This window comes from Mustela nivalis (genome assembly GCF_964662115.1).
Source record: "Mustela nivalis genome assembly, chromosome: 17".
NCBI classification, from domain to species: Eukaryota; Metazoa; Chordata; class Mammalia; order Carnivora; family Mustelidae; genus Mustela; species Mustela nivalis.
In genome coordinates this window covers 5,125,446-5,137,474 of record NC_139036.1, presented here as the reverse complement: position 1 = coordinate 5,137,474, position 12,029 = coordinate 5,125,446, and the positions used below count along the sequence as shown (strand labels likewise).

The window sequence follows — 12,029 nt, the reverse complement described above, 5'->3', positions numbered from 1 at the left end:
TCCAAATGGGGGAAAAACCCTCCAACACAAGAAGTGCGAGCACAGCGTCCAGCCAGCACTGCTTGGTGAGCGCAATCCTGCCGCTGAGAACTCACCCCCTCTGCCCCCCAAGTCGGTCCGGGGTTCCCAAATGGCCGAAGAGGAGAAGTTGGAAGCAGGAGGCAGAAAGGAGAGGAACGTGAGGGTTTGTCAAACTTGAGTCTGGACATGTGGGAGCTTCTGGAAGCTCTCTGGGTGGGGGTCCTGGCCGTGGGCAACTCCCCAGTCAGCTTAGAGGAGGTCAGGGGACACGAACCAGGGACAGAGAGGATGCAGGTGCCCCACAGCAGCCCAGGGTGGGGTGCGGTGAGGTGAGGTGGGGGGTTGTCAGCGGGTTTCTCCTGGTGCAGGATCCACGGGAGGACAGTGAGTTCCCCGTCTCTTCCCTGTAAACAGCAGTAAATCCTTCTGGTAGGAACTTGTCTTCTTCCATTTCCCCTAAATTCAAGCTCCTCCCCTGCCGCTGGTCTTTCATTTTTCTCTTCTTTCGTGGTGAGAAAAGACTGGGACCGAAGATGCTGCTGGGAGGAGGGCATGTCCGGAGAAGCCCTCTGACCTTCCCCTGTGCCCTGAAACCCCGCTCCTGTGGTGGGAAGGGGGATCGGGCCCAGGGCAGCGTCTCTAAGGTGGCCACGTGAAAGCAAAGGGCCACAGCACGGGACCCCGCTGTCCCAAGCCCAGTGGGGGCCACGGGGCACCGGGCGGATGTGCACGCCCGAGGCCCATGCCAGCTGACCTCCCGTGGCCTGCTTTGCAAGCCTGCTGGTAACGCTCTGATTCGTGCCAAGACCTCCTCCCCTCCGCGCTGACGGAACACAGCTGTGTGCCAGTAACTTCTGGATCCTTGCACTTGGCTTCGAGGAGGTCACAGAAGGATGCTCGGGCTCTGAGGGGTGAGAGCCAGGTCTCCCAGCGGCACAGGTCACCTTTCCCGAAGCAGGAGCCATGCAGAGCAGAATCTCAGGGGGCTGCTCTGGGTGGGTGGCATGGCCCTAGCCCGTGGCCCCTCGTAGCTGGTAACCTGTGAGCTGCCAGGGCTCATGAGACCCGGGGCGGGGTTGGTGGGGGGTGGGGGGACGGGCGCCAGCTGACATCGGCTGGGGTGGAGGGCCATCCTCAGCGATGGCGGGAAGCCGGCACATCCTCTGGGCCCGTCCTTTGATTAAGGAAGGGGCTGCTTTGCTGCTGGGTTTCCCATCTTTCTCCCCAGATTTCACAGAGACTATGAGCCCCCGTCCCCTTCGGCTGGTCTGACGGAGGCAGCAAGCCAGGCTGCTTGGGCTTCCATGAAAATTCACCATTCCGGGAAGAGAAGCCATCGGGGTGCTAAAGGGGGGGTGGGGAGCCTCAGAAGGCTACTCAGGTCACCTCTGGGCACACCATCGCCTGGATACCTGGGAACACGTGAGGGCATCCACATGCTCTCAAACATCGTCGCCTCGGGTCCCCTGCCCTCCTATGGGGTCTGCCAGACCACAGAGGACGAGACTGCAGGCTGCCCAGGAGAGCCCCAGCGGAGGGGAGGCGGTAAGGACCTGCTCTCTCAGGGCATCATGGAGACCCTCACCCTCTCCAGACAGCCCCCTCTGCACTTCTTGGTCCAGAAGGAGACATCCCGCTCGCCGGGCTTGCCGGGCTTTCTGTTTCCCCGGCACCAAATGTAATCCCAGCAGACTTGCGGTGCGCTCATTCTCCATTCCAAGCAACAGAACCACAAAAGCAAGGACCTTCTTTCCAAAACCCACACACAAGGAAAGCCCAAGTGTTGTCCTCTGTGCGAAGAAGGGTGAGCTTCAAGGTTTGGGGACAAGAGACAGGTGACCGTGCCCCACTGTGGGTTCCTCTGCAGCCTGGGGTGAGACAAGCAGCTGACCAAGGGAGTCTGAACCCACCAGTTACAAAGGAGGCCCCGGGCCCCTGCTCTTAGGGAGAGAAAGCCAAAGGGATTCCGCTGTATTTGCTCAGCCCGGAAACACACCCTGACACACACACACAGACTCCTCCCAACTTATGTTGGACCCACACAGATACAAACACACAGACTCCTATTCCCTCTCCGCACAGGCTCACCTGGGACCTCAGTGGGCAGGGCAGTGGAGGGGCGGGGCCAAGCAGGGGGGTGGGGGGATGTGGATGAGGAGGGAGTGCAGGTCTTCCCCACCCCCCAACCCCCCAGGGCAAGAGGTCTGGTAAGAGGCCAAGGAGAGAGCCTCCCTAATCCTTCTGAGAACAGGGTCTGGGGCAGAGCACCTCCTGCCACGGGAAGGCCAGCTGGTGACTCCTATTTCCCTGGAAGCGAGCCACTCTTCTGGAGGAGGTCAATCCCTTCTGTGGCAGGTCACCCCGTGTGCATAGGGCAGGCAGCACCTGGTCATGGGAACCAATCTACCCTAGGGTTTTTCCATAAAGAGGAAGGTGAGAGCGGACGGAAGCCCGGGGCCCTGAGAAGACGGCCCGGTTAGGTTTCTCACGCGTGCGGGGGGGCTGGAGTGCCTCCCAGTGTGGAGGGAAGCCTGGGCCATCTCTGCTCTAGGCCATCAGTCAGGGACAGCCAGCTCAGGGCACACAGACGGTTTCTGGGAGAGGCGTCAGCACACCCGGGTCCGGGCCCGTCCTGCCAGGACCGCTGTGTGACTCTGGGTTAGTGCCTCGTTCTCTCTGGACCACGGGTGGTCTGCCACCTTAACAGTCCAATGCTTGGTGTCTATGGTTTCAAGGCCTCTGGCAGCACCCCCAACCCCTCCTCGCCCCACACTGCTGGAGGTCACTGCAGTCCTGGCCCAAGGGACACGTTGCCTGGTGCACCAGGCCTTCTGTCCACACCCAGAGCCCTGGCAAAGCTGACCAGAAAGGCAGACAGTCCTGATCCCAGGTTGCTTGTCCCCGAGCACTGCCTCTCCCAGCTTCTCCCAACGCCCCCTGTCCTGGGTCCCGAAAGGCTCACGGCCTCCATCAGGAGAGGATGCATGTCTAAGGCGGGCCTTATCCACTGCAGCCCACACAGATTTCCTGCACCCTATCAGGAGATCTGGTTGCTTTTCCTGCACACCTAGCTCCAGGGCGCCCCGCCCCAGGGGTCAGGCAGGACCCTCCAGGGGACATCCCTGCAGAGGAGATGGGAGCTGGCTTGGCACCCAGACCCCCTGGGAGCTGCTCCAGGATGGAGGGGGGACTTAGAACAATCACAACACTGACCCTGCCTTCAGAGGTCATCACAGCTCACACATGTACACATCTTGTGCTAAGCCTGGACCCAGCACCTTCTTCCCTAGGCCAACCGCTGGCCTTGTGAAAAGGAAGACAATCAGCCTGGGGGTCCTGATCATGCTGTTAGTGAACGTGGCTCTCCCCGGAGCTGACCAGGTCACCTGAGGCCCAAGAGCCATGTCTGGTTGGGGTGTTGGGTGAGGGGGGAATGTTCTTCTCTGCTCTGGTGAGACTGGTCTGTGTGCCTGGCTGCCACCCACAATGAAGGTAAAGGCAGTCAGGACCCTCGGTGTGGGCCAGGTTGAGCTCCAGCTGCTGTGGGACGTCAGGTAGGGAGGAGGGAGGAGAGGAGGAGGAAGGAGGGGGGAGGAGGAAGAGGGAGATAGAGGGAGGAAGGGAGGACCGTCAGGAGGAGGAGGAGGGCTGGAGCATGCTCAGTGCAGGTGAGGGTAGTGCACAGAGACAGAAGGGTCAGCGTCCTCAAAGAAAACCAGGCTCAGTTCCGAAGGGTTCCCATGTCTTTCGTATGTGTGTTGGGCCTCTTAGGGGAAGCCCTGGGAGACCCCCTCACCTAGAGGTGGTGCTGGGGGAGGACAAAGAGGACACATGTTGGGCACTAAGTGGTGTCCAAGAACATGCTTCTTCTCCACTTCCCCAAACGGGGTGAGGAGGACTTGCCACCAAGAAGAGAAACATGGACGCTGACCAAGGCTGGCTGGGGTGCTCCAGAATGGAGGAGACCTGAGGCAAGGTGGTAGACCGGTGGGGTCAGGCTCGGGGACCCAGGCAGGAAGAGGAGCAAAGGGGGATTGACCTGAGTGGGACTGGTCGGCAAGTGAGCTCAGAGCTGTGAGTAACATGAGATGGCAAGCAAGAGGGCCAAAGACAGGCTGTCAGAGGGCCCCATGGAAAACTTCTCACAATCACCATCATCATTTCACTCGCATGGAGCAACAGCACTTTTTTGGCTGTACCGTCTTACGGGTTTTATCACATGTGTAGATTCCCGGAACCACCACGCCAATCAGGATATAGAATATTCCAACTCTCCCAGGAAGTCCCTCATGTTTGTCTGCAGCCAGCACCCCCACCCCAATTCCTGGGGACCACGGATCTGTTCTGTCCCTCTAGCTTCCCCTTCTCAGAACATCGTATTCTGGGACTGTCCAGTATGTACGACGTATGGATGCACCATTCGGAGTCTCTGGGCCTGGCCTTCTTTACTCAGCCAAACGCATCTGAGATGTGTCCCAGCTACTGCAACTGCTGAGCAACTGCTCATTCATTTTCATGGCCCAGTAGTGCTCCACGGTACACAGACTGCAAACTTTTATATCCGGTCTATGTTTAATTTTATAAGAAACTGCAAAACTGTCTTCCAAAGTGGCTTTGCCGTTTTGAATTCCCACCAGCCGTGTATGAGAGTTCCAGTCATTACATATCCTTGCTGATGCCTGGAATTGGCAGTACTGTGTATTTTTGACATTCTAATAGGTGTACAATTGTATCTCATGGTTTTAATCTATATTTCTCCGAAGACTAATAATGGTTTATGTATTAAATTGCCACCTGTGCTTCTTTGGTAAGTACCTATTCAAGTATGTCGCCCATTTCTAACTGAGTGGTCTGTTTTCTTACTGATGAATTTTGAGAGTTCTTCTTGTATTGTGAATCATGGCCTTTGTCCAGTTGTGATGTGGGAACATTTTCTCCCATCTATGGCACATCCTATAGAAGAAGCATCTTAAAAAGTAAGCCAGATCCATCACTCTAGTCTCTCCTCTCCTGACTGTACCTGCCCCCCTCAACCATGGCTTTCAATGCTGTTTGAATTGGGTCCTCCTCCTGTCCACGCTCCCAAGAACTGCCCCTCAACCACCTCAGCTCCCTTTCCTGCTTCCGGACGCTGGTACTGCACACTCCTCAGCTTCCTCTTGCTTTTCATATCACAGATTTCACCTCGAATGTTCTGTCCTGAGAGAGGTCATCCCTGGCCACCTGGCAGAGGGGCTCCACCCCCCACCATGACATGCTCTCCTACCACCCTGTGTATTTCCTCGACACAAATCACCACAATCTATACAATCTTCTACTTACTTTTTGTCCTTTCTTCACCATTGACCTCCCTCCAGAAAGTGAGCTCCAAGGGATCGTGTCTGCCTTGCTCAGCACTGGAACCACCCCTCTGCTGCATGCAAGCAGGTGCTCAATAATCATGCAGTCAGTACATAAACTTGGGCCAAATTCCCTCCCTGGAGGGAAGAAGTGGGGCAGCACGAAAGGTAATCCCCTCACATCCTAGATCGTCAGCAACCTCCATGCACAACACTCCCCACTCCTAAATTCTGCACACTCACGAGGGAGTGAGGATAATTTATGTCCGCAAATTATGCACAAACTTCCCCTCAGCACTCTGTCTGTGTCCACCTCCTTTGTGGCTATGCTTTCCTTTCTCCCAGCAGTTGCTATCAAGGCACAAAAGAATGAATGTTTCAAGTTGCACTACCTTGCCTCTCCCCTGCCCCACTTGGATCAAGGTGCAGAAAGCAGGAAGGGGAGGGGAGCCCCGTAATCCCAAGCTGGGTTATTTGACCCTCCGTGATCTAGTTAACCATAGCCTTCCTGCACCTGATCTACAGCTGAGGCGGAAGGCATGGGTCCTACAGATGGTTCCCAGAGAGAGATAGAGATGGGGAGAGAGCGTGCCTGTGTGTGTGTGTGTGTGTGTGCCTGTGTGCCTGTGTGTGTGTGTGTGTGTCCATGCACACAGGCTTGGGGCAGGTGATGGGGGCTGGACGGCAGCTCAATGAGGAGGCACCAGAGCACCTGGGTCCCCATGTAGCAGGGCAGTGGGGACCAGCATGGACCTTGCATCCTGCTCCCGACCCCACGCTGGCCAGGAACCCCCAGGAGGCTGCCAGGCCCTTCTCAATAGCACTTTTACATGTACATGTACATGTACATTTACATGCACACAGCCCATCCCGCATGTCTCCTCAGCATTTCCACAAGCAGCTACTGGGCACTCAATGCTGCTGTGCACCCCATGTGTCATTTTTGCTCCCAAAGCACGTCCATCCCTGAGAGCGAGTGTGCAACAGCATTACAGCAGACACCGGGGCGGAGCCCCTCCAGCAGGCAGGGCCGGTTCCCCCATGCATCACAGCTCACTGAAGGCACTAAGGTGATCAGATAGTCTCTGCTCTGTGTGCAAGCTGGCCACCGCAGGTGGCTCTGTTTAGTGGATCTTCTCCTGCTTGGACAAAGGATCCTAACTGCTACCAGGCACAGGGTGCTTGCACCATGTGCCTGGGACGTCTCCTGCACCATCTCATGTACTGGACATGAGTAACATGCGCTCCGTTAACTGAGGCAGCTCAGAGATCCAAGGGCTTTTCTGCTCAAGAGTAGGGCCTGTGGGCTCCCCACGAATTGTCCGAGCAGAAACAGGAGGAGAGTGGGTGTCCCGTGGCGGGGTGGCAAGGGCAACTGGCCAGGGTGTCAGGGAAATGGGACACAGAGCTGAGCTGAAAGACCCCGTTGTAGGAGCAGGGCACTTCTGCGGGTCACGGGAGCGGGGACGCCCCCAGAGCAACATCACCTGCACTCCATTTCCCGGTTCTGCCGGCTCTTCCAAGCTCCAGGGTCACAAATTCCACCAACGCAGGACACTGTCCCGCTGTTATCAGGGACCCGTAAAATTCTGAAGATTTGAAAAGAGCACGCAGGCCGTGGAATGTAGAAGCTGGCCGGGACTCAGAGGCCATAAATCTGAACACGATTTCACAGATGAGGATACTGAGGTCTAGGGGGGTCATGTGATTTGCCGGATGCTCCACAGGCTTTGAACCTGGAGCCAAATCAGGAGATCGGGGGTTCTGACCCCTACGGTCCCCGGGAACAGGGAAAGGATGCGCCACCAGAGACCACAGTTGGAGTCGGCTCTTGCATGGGGGAATTTCTTCTCCTGATTTTCCCTCGCCCCTGAGTGCTGGGCCGTCTCAGCCCCCTGACAGAGCCTACTCCTCAGGTCATGGGCTCTCCGGGAGCTGCCGTGGCCACTGAGCGCCTTCCTCCCTAAGGGGGTCACGCTTTTCCCTGAGCTCCCAACAGGGTCACAGACCAGAAATAAATGTCACACGGGACCCACAGAACAAAGGGTATTCCTGAGGTTTTTAGGTTTTTGTGGGCTGCCTGGACAGCGCTTGAGAGTGATGTCATTAACCCCTCAAATGAGACAGAGACAAACCATGAAACAAAACTGAGGGTTGCTGGAGGGGAGAGGAGTGGGGAGATGGGGTAGCAGGGTGACAGGCATTAAGAAGGGCACGTGATGGGATGAGCACCGGGTGTTTTTTGTTTTTTGTTTTAAGTTTTATTTATCTATTTGACAGAGAGAAAGAGAGGGAGCACAATCAGGGGGAGCGCCAAATAGAGAAAGAAGGAGAAGCAGGCTCCTCACCAAGCAGGGAGCCCGATGCGGGGCTCCATCCCAGGACCCTGATCATGACCTGAGCCGAAGGCAGATGCTTCACCGACTGAGCCACCCATAAAATCCATAAAACACTGGGGTTTACACGCAACCGACATATTACTGAACTCTGCACCTGAAATGAATGATATACTATATGTTGACTAACTGAATTTAAATTTTAAAAAACATTAGAATTAAAAGGGACTTAAAATTTAAAAATATAATAAACCCTCAAACGATCCAATCTGCTTTGCACGCATTGTCACGTGCGTGTAAGCGCACACACACACACACACACCCCATCTAGCTGCGATAACCATCCAATCCCGTGCCTCCCTCCAGACACTAAGTCATCAGGATACACCAGCTAAGCTCCCAGCCTTGCCTGGCAAAATTTAATTTTTTAAAAAATGTTAAACAATCCTGTCCCACTCGATTTTCATCAAGAGAGCCTTAAAAAAACATTTAAATTCATTGATAATAAGTCCCGCCCCTCCCCCCGTGAGCATCACCAGCATAGCTCCCGGGTCTCACTCCTTTCCTCATTCCCCAGTGCTGGGGTCTCATCTGGACTCATTCATTAAGACGGGATCCCTGGGGGGGGGGTGTCAGATTTTCAAATCTCCGGGCAATTCCAAAGTGCAGCCAAGGGCAACAACAAGTTAGACTATACCAAGGATGCCCTTTAGTGAAGGTTGAGAATCAAAGCTGAGAAAGACATGGGGAGACCCACACAGTGGTCGGGGGGGCCGAGGGGGCGGGCCCAGGTGCCCAGTTCCTCCCCGAGCTCTCGCAGAGCTGCCATTAGAAACGGGAAGGGGGTGGGGTGGCTGGGAGTCTCAGGTGTGCACTGGCCAAGACGGCGAGAACGGTGCGTGCCTGGGCCCTGCGACCGCCCAAGGACCCGGACACCATCGTGGCGGTCTGCATTTTGGCCACACTGACTGTGGCCTTGGAGGGTGGAGGCGGGCAAGGCAGGGCAACCTGTGAAGGAAACTGCCCAGAGAGACGGGACGCAGGCCCTTTGTGCGGGGGCGTTGGCGAGACGCGGTGGTTCATTTCTTAACTCTCATTGCGATTCGGTTCACGGGAGACTCCCGGAATGTCTTTATCCATCACAGAGGGTTTGGGAAGATGATAAATTAATATCGTTCAAATAGAGACACGGCTGGAACGGTCCAACACGGCAGTGTCTTCTTTGCCGGCTCTAAAGAGAAAAGAGCCCCCGAGTCCATAAAGAAGACAAATGGTAAACAAAACGGCCTATCTTCTGACAGATTCCAGGATGAGTATCCCTCACAAACCATTCTGCGGAGAAAAGGGAGAGATTCATCTCCTCTGACTTTGTATGGGACAACAGCCCGCGCCATAATGAGGCCTTCCCAGTGGTGTGAAATTACGCTGAATAGCGGGCGGACTGCAGCCGCCTGTGTCCCCGGGCATGTTTATTATGGCCCTTTGTATGCACCAGCCTGGCCAGCCCCGGTTTGGTTCTAAACCAGGGAAGGGAAGAAAGAACCCAACGAATCTGTTGCTATGAAACTTCCCCAATGGGGGGACCGCACAGTAACGTTTGGAATCTGATGCCCTTGCTCCAAGCTGCTCTTGTCTGGGTCCACCCCTGCTCTAAAGTGAGCGAGGTCGGGAGCCCAGCCAATCGCCAGCAGGGCCTGGGTGGCCTCAGCCCCCTGCCTGGGGCTCCTCCCGGGCCCTGGGAAGTCAAGGGTAAAGAGGACCCCAGTGGCCATTCCCAAGCAGCCTCGGGTCCACGGCCTCTGCCAGTTGTCCCAGTTCCCCAGTGAAATGTCCCCGCGACAGAGCAAGCAAGTACACAACCGGAGGCTACAGTGGGGCTCCCGGAGGTCAGCCCCAGGAGGCCGGGGCCGCACGCCACCGCTGCGTGTGGCTCATCATCCCGGGGCAAAAGGCTTCCAGCAAAGGAGCCGTTTCCTCAAACCGACCCACCCTGGGAAGACAAGACACTGGACAGGACAGACAAGTGGATGGATGGATGGACCCCGTGAGGGTAGGTTGGGCATAGCGACTGCCGTCTGAAGACCTCAAGGGTACACGGCCCTCTCTGCTGGGGTCTGAGCCCGCCGCTGGTCTCCCTCCGACGACGGTCACCATTGGGTGGGCAATGTCCCATGGGGAACAAGGGATTCAGAGTTCCCAATGGTCCTGAAAGGCTGACACCAGACAAAAGAGAGCAAAGAGGAAAGATCTAGAACTTTCCGTACCGGAGAACCAGCAGGACCTTTCAGGTCACATTCTTCCCGTTTGCTAATCAGAGAACAGATCGTTCAGGCAGTGTCTTTCCTCGCCCATCAGGAAGCAGGACCCACTACGGCTGAGGGCAGCTGCTGTCCAAGACTCTGAGGGACCACAGAGCTACCAAGGCCAGCCACAGCATTTGAAATAAGAAGACAGGACCACACCTTCGTCTGCCTGCACCTGTCCCGCCTGGGAACCAGCAGAGTGGCAGAGCCCCAGAGGACAACCTGCAGGCTCCTAGGACCTGGTGGCCTCCCGACATCTCAGCCTGAGCCAGGAGAGGCTGCAGGTGGCTCTCCAGCCTCCCTGCATGCAACAGAGGAGAGGGACGGGAGGTGAATGGTAAGATGACCGAGGCCCTGCTCCCTCCTGCCTCTCCAGGGGACAGGTCTTTCCTGCTCTGAGGGCGCATGACCGCTGCCCTTCCGTGCACAGCTGAGACCCCCCCAACCACCTGAGTGGCTCCTGCTGATTAAAATTCCCCTGCCAGATCCCCAAGAAATCTATGTGCGACCGTTGTTTACAAGTCCTCGGCTTTGATTTCTTCTGTAAAGGAAAGACGACAGGCGAAGGACCCGGACACCTTCCAAGTTTGGTCTCTGAAAATCCGAAGCCCATTCTCTCTCCCCGGTCATGCTGCTGCTCGTGCCTTCCGGCCACCGGAGACATTTCTGGGTCCCTTTGCTTCCGGCCACCTTCTCGGTGGGTCCCTGCTCCAAGTCTCCTGGGGTAGTGTCACCTTGATTCGCTGGTTTGGGATGTGGCAATAGCCGGGCCATCTTTAGGGGTAAACTTCTCTTGACAACCACCAGAGGCAGCCTTAGGTCCACAGATTTGGGAGGACAGCTCGCTGGTGTCCCGGGAGCCACCCACGATTCACCCCTGCTCCTGTGGAACCCAAGGGACTCCTCCTGAAGGAGACAGGCTGGGAACCTGTTTCGTTTTGGTGGAAAGAATTCTCCACCAGCGGGGCCGGCTTCATGGGCCCGGTTGGTGACGGCTCTGCTTGCTGCCATTTTAAAAAATTCTTAGCAATTCCTCTAAAAGAAGCCCCGCGTTGTTGTTCTGCGCTGGGCCGAGTCATGGAGCCGGTGGTCCACACGCGTGTCCGACATCCAACAGATTTCCGGGTAAGACGGGTTTCTGGAATGCAGCTGCTCGTCTGAGCCTGACCCTGCTGTGGCTGGGGTCTTGCTTATGTCAGGGTCTACACGGGTCTGTCTCAGGACCCCTATCATGCCGGATGACGGCCCCAAGAGCCCTCGGAGAGAAATCTCTTCTTGGGAACCCAAGCTCACGGCAAAGCCCCGGCTCTAGGGCCTCAAGTTTTAGACGGGGGCAGCCCCGGTTCCTGGAATTCCCAAAAGCAAATGTGGCATGGGGGGGACCCCCAGGACTCCCCACCCCAACAATAGCACTGAGTTCCTGGCATTTCAACAGCTCTGAGTTATGTGACCATTGCTTCATTTTTGTTGGGGGTTGGGAGGTAGAGAAAACACAACAGCAGAAAGAGAGAACATCAGTCTCCGGTCTCCCTTTAATTTTTTTTTTTTTTTTTTGTCCTCAGAAGGAAAGCTGTTTGCAGGTGGATTAAATGTTCCTTCTGAGACCCTGCCCCCCAAAGCCACCGACCTCACCGCGACTGTGACCGTGCGTGTCTGTGTGAGTGCCGGGAGGCCCGGGCAGGGGCTGGGGCGCACACACATCCAAAGAAATACGTCTGCGTGGTTCGGGTAAAAGAGGGCCCTTTGTGCGGCCGGTAAGCCCGGTGAACATGACCCCCGCCCCCTGGTATGCAGCACACCTGCGCCGGGAGGAGCAGCCGGGCGGGGGCGGGGCCCTGCACCCTCGAGGGACTCACACCTTCTCCTTTCTTCTCCTTGGGGCCATGTCTCCACCACCCCTTTGTTCCGGCTTACACCCCCAAATACCAGGGAGGCCATGTGTGTGCACGCGTGCGTACATGCCAGCGAGCGAGCGACGCAGTCCCAGTCGAGGCCGGTGTGCATGGGGACAAGGGAGGACAGAGGAGAGG

General features: G+C 56.5%; 1 protein-coding gene across 3 annotated transcripts in view; it reads right to left on the bottom strand.

Moving 5' to 3' along the window:
- Positions 1 to 12,029, bottom strand: part of NTN1 (netrin 1) — a 171,621-nt gene that overhangs the window by 48,243 nt on the left and 111,349 nt on the right. The window lies entirely within an intron of this gene.